Genomic DNA, 6,828 nt, shown 5'->3' on the forward strand with positions numbered 1-6,828 from the left:
TACCCAAAAATCCCTAAGTGGTAAACACCACCTTGGCCTGTTGGCCATTATTGAAGGCAATAAGTGCCCTTTTTAGCCATCCATTATGATCCATATACTGTTATTGTTAGTAGGCTAATTGCAACATAAAAAATAACGCTTCAGAAAGACAAAAAAACTGAAAAAATAAAAAAAATCAAATAAATAAAAAAAATCATGAAAAAAATAAAAAACACCATTGATTTTTTATTTTTTTGATTTTTTTTAATCAAAAAAATCGCCAACCCTGGCACCTTGATAATTTAAGAATCGTTTTACTCTCATTCAAACAACCTTTAATTTTTCGGGCAGTGAAAGATAGATTTAAATCTTCGTACGATTTAAAGTAGATGAAAATAAACGCTTCATAAACAAAAAACTAAGATTAGTTTTTCGATAATTTTGAGTAGTTAAAGCTTTTCGGGTTATAGCCTCATTACTACTTACTCTGTGCTTTGCTTGGGGTGACGCGTCATGCAGTTTTAACGAGTACAATTGAGGTGAAACTAATATCGCCCGTGCTGCTTCACTTCACCCCTGTTTTGAGAATCTTCAGCAGTTCGACTCTTGACTCCATGAGCGTAACTCCCATGGTGCTACTTTGACTTCACGTCAGTTCACATTTCCTTGTGGGATCTTCATTGATACGCCACCGAGATTTACAGCCTCGAACCTGTTCTAGCATTCATAGAGTAGAAGCTTATCTTTGGAAGCCTCGCCCGAGTACGGTTGGGATTTGGATGCGAGCATTGGGCACGTGCTGGATTTGGTGTTGTCAGCACTACGATGACCTCCTCCGGCACATCTGGTTACCACGTTGGCTACGACTACGTTTTTTGGCCCCGGCAACATCTGCGCGGGTGTGTACCAGCCGCTGGACCAGCTACGCACCGACGTTCACCGAGGGATTTTTTAGTACTTCAGGTACGTCACCCCACCTTCGTAGGCACGGAGTGGGTGGTAATGAGGTGCTAAATCCTGTTCCCTTTCACTTATGACCCGAACAAAGAATAAGCCCGTAATTATCAATTTTGCAACTTTTCCTTAAAACATTTGGTTAATTATTGACTTTATAGCAATAAAAACCTTACAACATATACGAACGTGTGGTAAACCCTTTTAATGACTCGGATTATCTTTTTGCTACGATGCGCAGCCCTCTTTCACCTTGCCTTAAAAAGGACCCTTTTCGCATTGAGCTCTTTTACCGTCCGAGCATTTTTTTCATGATCACTGTAATCACCGTTTCGTTTTTGATTGTCCAGGATTTACGGGTTGGGCAGACGCGGAAGCAAGGCGCAACTCCATTGCCTCTTCACACCCAGTGAAGTGGAGTCGCTACCGCAAATTTTGGAGGCAGTACCGAACAAGTTTAGGGATGATGGCATTAATGCCATTTAGTTATTTTCATTAAAGAAAATACTATTTGAACCTTGCTTGTAATCGTGTTTTGTTTGACCTCAATTCCTATTGATTAGTTTCCTTGCTTCCCAAAGTTTTGTCCACTTCAACATAATATCGTAATTCGTACGAAATCATATCGTAATTCGACGAAATATCGTAATAATATCGTAATTCGACGAAATCGTGTTTTTGATGACATTTTGCCTTAAAATAATGACTTAATTGCAAGGCCCTCCGCGTGGCTGATCGAGTTCTCCCACAAGTTCCTCTAATTTGATTTGAGTTCCTCTAAGTTTAGAAATCGCACTTTAGTCTCTATGCCACCCACCAGAGCTGTCGTCCCTAATTCACGCCTTGTCCCGTGTAAATGGACAATCAAAACCAGCGGCCCAGGTCCCCAGCAGCATGACGAAGGAAGTTTTCGCCGCGAACACACATCATCCCGGCGCGCGAAGAGGATGCGCCAACGGCTAGTCGCCGTAGTCGGTAACCACATGTGAGACGGAAGACTACGATGGCGCGTCGACTGGCTAAGGAAGCGGTACTATTTTAATTAAGACTGATGAAGCCTGAATGAACGAACGAACGACAGCTCGCTAGGGCAGAATGAACATTCTGCCATAGAATGGCAGAATGAACGACGACAGCTCCTGTAGTGTTCAGGAGCCGTGTGAAACTCTCCGTTTCTCCAGATTAAACTGATGGCTTAAAAATGAATGAAACAAGACGTGGCATAAGAAAGGTGCAGTGTGTATGAATTAAGGAATTTTGTTAAAGTTGCATTTAAGTTAAATTAAAGCCGTGAGACCGATTGCATAAATTATGCACATACTTGGGCGGGGGCTGGGCTTCGTTCGCTATACTTAACAATAAGTCTGTCAGTTCTGCTGAATTATATTTAATAAATCAATAGAGCACGTTTCGATTGCAAATCTTATGACGAACCTGTTAGTTACGCTGGTCCGCATGACTTGATTGAGCGGCTCGAGTATCATATCACAAGTTTTCGCTAATTGTCTATAATCCGCTCACCTTAAGTTCCGAGTTAAATGGTGAATTGATTCCAATAGCCGTTCCCCATGAGAATTTTCGACATCGAACTATGTTCGAACGATCATATTTGTGCACCAAAAAGTTAAAAACGCGCTTTTAGCCTGATTTATCTCCATCTAAATTGAGTCTAGGAAACATGAATGGGCGTTAACGATATACTCGTACAACGGTGGAAACGCGTCTGTATGAGGATTTGTGCCGAAATGTATGTATTATAGATTACATTTTATTCCCATGATGAACTTGAATGGTTTTTGGAATTAACGAAACCCCATTTTTTAAGTAATTAATTATAAAAACATCATGTAGAGGCCCCGGACGTTTGGTGTCTCTGAGAAGTGATTTACAATGGCCTGTGAGGTCACCTGATTTGAGCATTTGTGATTTCTTTTTTTGGGGGACATCTAACAGAAAGGGTGTTCAGAATTCGCCCTCACACCCTACTACAGCTAAGGGAACAGATTATTGCTGCAGAGGTTATGGCCATACCTCGCCATATGTGTGAAAGTGCTGTGGGAAACTTCCGAGAACAACTCCAACAGTGTGTTGCAGCTAACGGCCACCATCTTCCTGATATTATTTTCAAAATATAAGTATTCTAAATGGTATGTTATGCTAACCTCGAAGTAAAATAAACTTTTTTCTTTATGTACTTCCATTACTCTTTTATTTCGCCTCAAAACTACCCAATCGGTTCAGCCCCATCCTGTACTTCATGGTTACATGAATTCTATACGCGCACATGTATGCCACTAAATCATAGATTTTCGTGCAGGCAAATCCGGAAAATATTATCCTAGTCATTATGTTACACAGTGTTGGGGACAGGTGGTCCCTAACAACAGTACAATTGTTCTCAATATTATGAAACTCAAGTTCCACGTCAGTTAAATTTCTTTTTCTTGTGCAAATTTAAGTTATCACTAATCAACTATATTTCAATCAACTTCACGGTAATGTTTCAAATATTTCAATTTAATCATTCAGCTTACAAGGTAACCAATCTTCAATCATCTACACTATTTTTTTTTACAACCAAATTAAATAATCCCTGAGTTAGCAGAGAGTAGGTGAGTTAGCAGCAGACAAAAGACGTTACCAAAAAGTGTCGAGTTGCCAAAATAAAAACAACTAGGAAACTCGCAACAGATAAATTCGAAATTATCAAGTAGATTACGATCAGTAATTTAGTGGCCTAATTAATTTTACATGCTCTTCTTTCCAATCAAATAAAGCTTGAAACCCTAGGTGGAACGGAAAGTAGGAATAATTAAAAGGGACTTATATGAATATACGATTACGAATAATATGAAGATACGAATAATGTGGATATGCGAAATAAATAAATATACTATATCATTTTAATATTTTTAACACAAGTTCAGGTAGCGTTAATGTGCTTCCCCACACAACGCAAAATTAACAATCGCTCGGGTAAGTTATCAAAAAATGTAATTTACATAAGTTTCATGAAAAGACAGATCTCTCGAAGAACAACTCATCTGTATCATCTTTCCATCGCGTCTGACAGACAACTGAGGCATTACTCTATATTTGTCAGAAGCCGGAGAGACGGGGTAAGCGTGTAGGTAGAGTCAAGCTGGTGTATCACATGCAGCCGCGAAGAGCGGACGGCTGGAGCATTGGCTGTGTCCCCAACAGCTTCTTGACGGCGCAAGGAGTTCCTTACCGAAAATCTAGAAGGGGCTAGGCGGCATGGTGTAGAACTTTTGGGCAGTTTTAAACACGACTCAGGACTGTTGTATTGGTGGCTTGCTCCTCATTAGTACGGTGTTACACTTCAGTGAAAGAAATATTTATCTCTATATGGCTTTCAACACATAATTCCTTAGGCTACTTGGTCCTGTAGCAGGCTTGCACACGGGATTACACAACACTTTTCAGGAGTATGAAAGTGTTGCTGGTGTTGGGCAATGTTGGCCTCTGTTTAGCATGCATCCCGAAATTCCAATGGTTATTCAAGAGAGCCGCACATCCAGCGGCTGCGTTGCATATTCATGCGCTGAGGTGAACATCTTGAGGTGCATGGATTGGATGACATCACGACACGCATCTTGGATCTTCTCTACCTCAGAAAAGTTGTTCCTCAGTCTCCATTGAAAAGGTAATTTTTTTGACATTTTCTTAGTGGATAATAACTCGTGAATGTCAGCCTCCGCCTTCAATGCGTGGGTGTGTTTCCTCATGAACGTTGCCACGCGGGGGGTGAAAGGCTCATCTAGAAACTCAAATATTTTCTTCATTATTTCCAAGGGTGCCATGGCCAAGTCCTCATACCGCATCCTCCTGTAACTGTCAGCAACTTTTAAAACCACTCGCAATTTTGTTAGGATCAAAGAAGTTTGTTTAAAAGTAAAGCTGAAAATGAAAATAAATGTTATTTATTCAAATTGTGAACACAAAGCAAGCAAACGTATGTGTGTGATTTTGCTATGTTAGAATGTGTTTGAAATAATTGATTACTAGTTAATGGATAATGCTCTACCTATTCAGAAGAGGAATAACATTTTTTAATATTGAATTCAAAGTCATTTCAAATCCTACAAAATTTTAAGTATGTATTTAACTTCCCGTTCGAAGAGATCTATTAAAAAATTCTACTGATAAATATACTTCGAATATTTGAACTTAGCTGCAACAAGAACAAGACCATAAGTATACAATTCCAAATTAAATTCAAAACAGTCCCGACTCAACCTCGAGGTGTTTGCAAATAATCCGCTTCGTGAACCGGAATTGCAATATTATAACGGAAGATGTTCAGCGCTCAGCGCTGTTAAACATCCGTCCTCATGTGATAGGTTTTTAACAATGAAGCAGAAATCGTGGTCCAGATCGTCAATGAACGTCATCGAAAAATCGAATTTGCAATGAACGACCATTTCAAGCGATTGATATTCTGTTATGTTCGTCACTGGTTTTTGGTGAAATTTGTATCTGATCCTTGAGCTGACAGGTTCGAATAGGACGAAGGAGTGAGGAATTTTGGAAATTAAATCAGTTGTGAAAGAAGATCCTGATCTTGGCTGGGTCCAAACGATGATGATCTTTTGAGAGCGATGGATGTGAGCGATCGCTCGAGGATAAGTGGTATTCACTTCTTCATGGCGAGGGCTATGGATGACCAGAAAACATATACGAAAAAAATTCTTACGTATTGAAATTGTTCAGGAAATTTTCTGATACGTTCTTTAATTTTGGTAACTTTGCACCCTTGTATATCAAATCATGCATTAATTTCGAATTCATAAAAATTTTGACCGTCTGAAACGAGGCATTCCATCCTGACTTATCTAATCATCATGAACAGATAATTTTTACCTGACTTTGAGAAACCTAGTTACCTTGAATATAACAGTAGAAGATTATGCCACAAAAAAATGTAAACAAGAACTCACAATTTCTCATTTGTCTTCGGCAACGTTCGGATTATGCCCATTTCTAGCCATCGCTTCGTTGGCGCATGGCAATAGACGACCAAAATGAGCAGCAGCGCAGCCATCGACAATGCATGTAAATGTGTAGGGGAGGGCGCCATCGTAGGGCTGCTCAAAAACATTTGGGCCAAAATTAAACGTACTTAGTTTGATAATATTTTTACATGAGAAAAGATGAACATTGACAAGAAATTTTCACAGCGCTATCCTCAAACAATAAATAACGTTAGCAAATTTATAAGTTCGCTAAACTCGGAAATCGAAGAGAAACAACTTGTTCGTGATCTATAAGAGTGTTGATGAATACTCAGGTCAATTTTGGTGATCACGTAACGGCAATAACCGCAAGAGGTAGGCGACAGATGGGGTTGATCTGGCGGACGTTCAGAACAAGAGAAGCGAAACCGATTATCACACTCTTTAGAGCCCTTGTAAAACCAATTCTCGAATACTGCTGCCAGCTCTGGACCCCGTTTACACTTGGCGCAGTGCGGCAACTGGAAGGTGTCCAGCGAAATTTCACTTCCAGGATCAGAGGGATGGAAGAGTTGAACTATTGCGAGAGGTTGAGGCGCCTGGGTCTGTACTCACTGCAGAGGAGACGGGAGAGGTATGTCATTCTGTACACATGGAAAATGATAACCGGAATGGTGCCAAACTTCGAGAGCGAGACCTTCAGGATTGAGACATATCACAACGAGAGAAGGGAGAGACTGTGCAAGATCCCCCATTACGTAACAGATCCGCAGTCAGATTTCGATCCCTGCGTTAAGGATCACTTTCCGTGGCAGGGCCAAGGCTGTTCAACGTCCTACCAAAGGATCTAAGAGAGGGGGAGTTCACCCTGGAGACCTTCAAGAGACAACTGGTCGTTTTCCTGGGCACAATCCCAGGT

General features: G+C 40.4%; 1 long non-coding RNA gene across 1 annotated transcript; it reads left to right on the forward strand.

The window, feature by feature from the left end:
- Window positions 1–254: 254 nt before the first annotated feature.
- Window positions 255–1,374, forward strand: LOC125178836. Its single transcript, XR_007157041.1, has 2 exons — window positions 255–942; window positions 1,284–1,374. It is a non-coding gene; the product is annotated as an uncharacterized LOC125178836 (long non-coding RNA).
- The last annotated feature ends 5,454 nt before the right edge of the window (window positions 1,375–6,828 follow it).

Source organism: Hyalella azteca, unplaced genomic scaffold (assembly GCF_000764305.2).
Source record: "Hyalella azteca isolate HAZT.00-mixed unplaced genomic scaffold, Hazt_2.0.2 contig13195, whole genome shotgun sequence".
NCBI classification, from domain to species: domain Eukaryota; kingdom Metazoa; phylum Arthropoda; class Malacostraca; order Amphipoda; family Hyalellidae; genus Hyalella; species Hyalella azteca.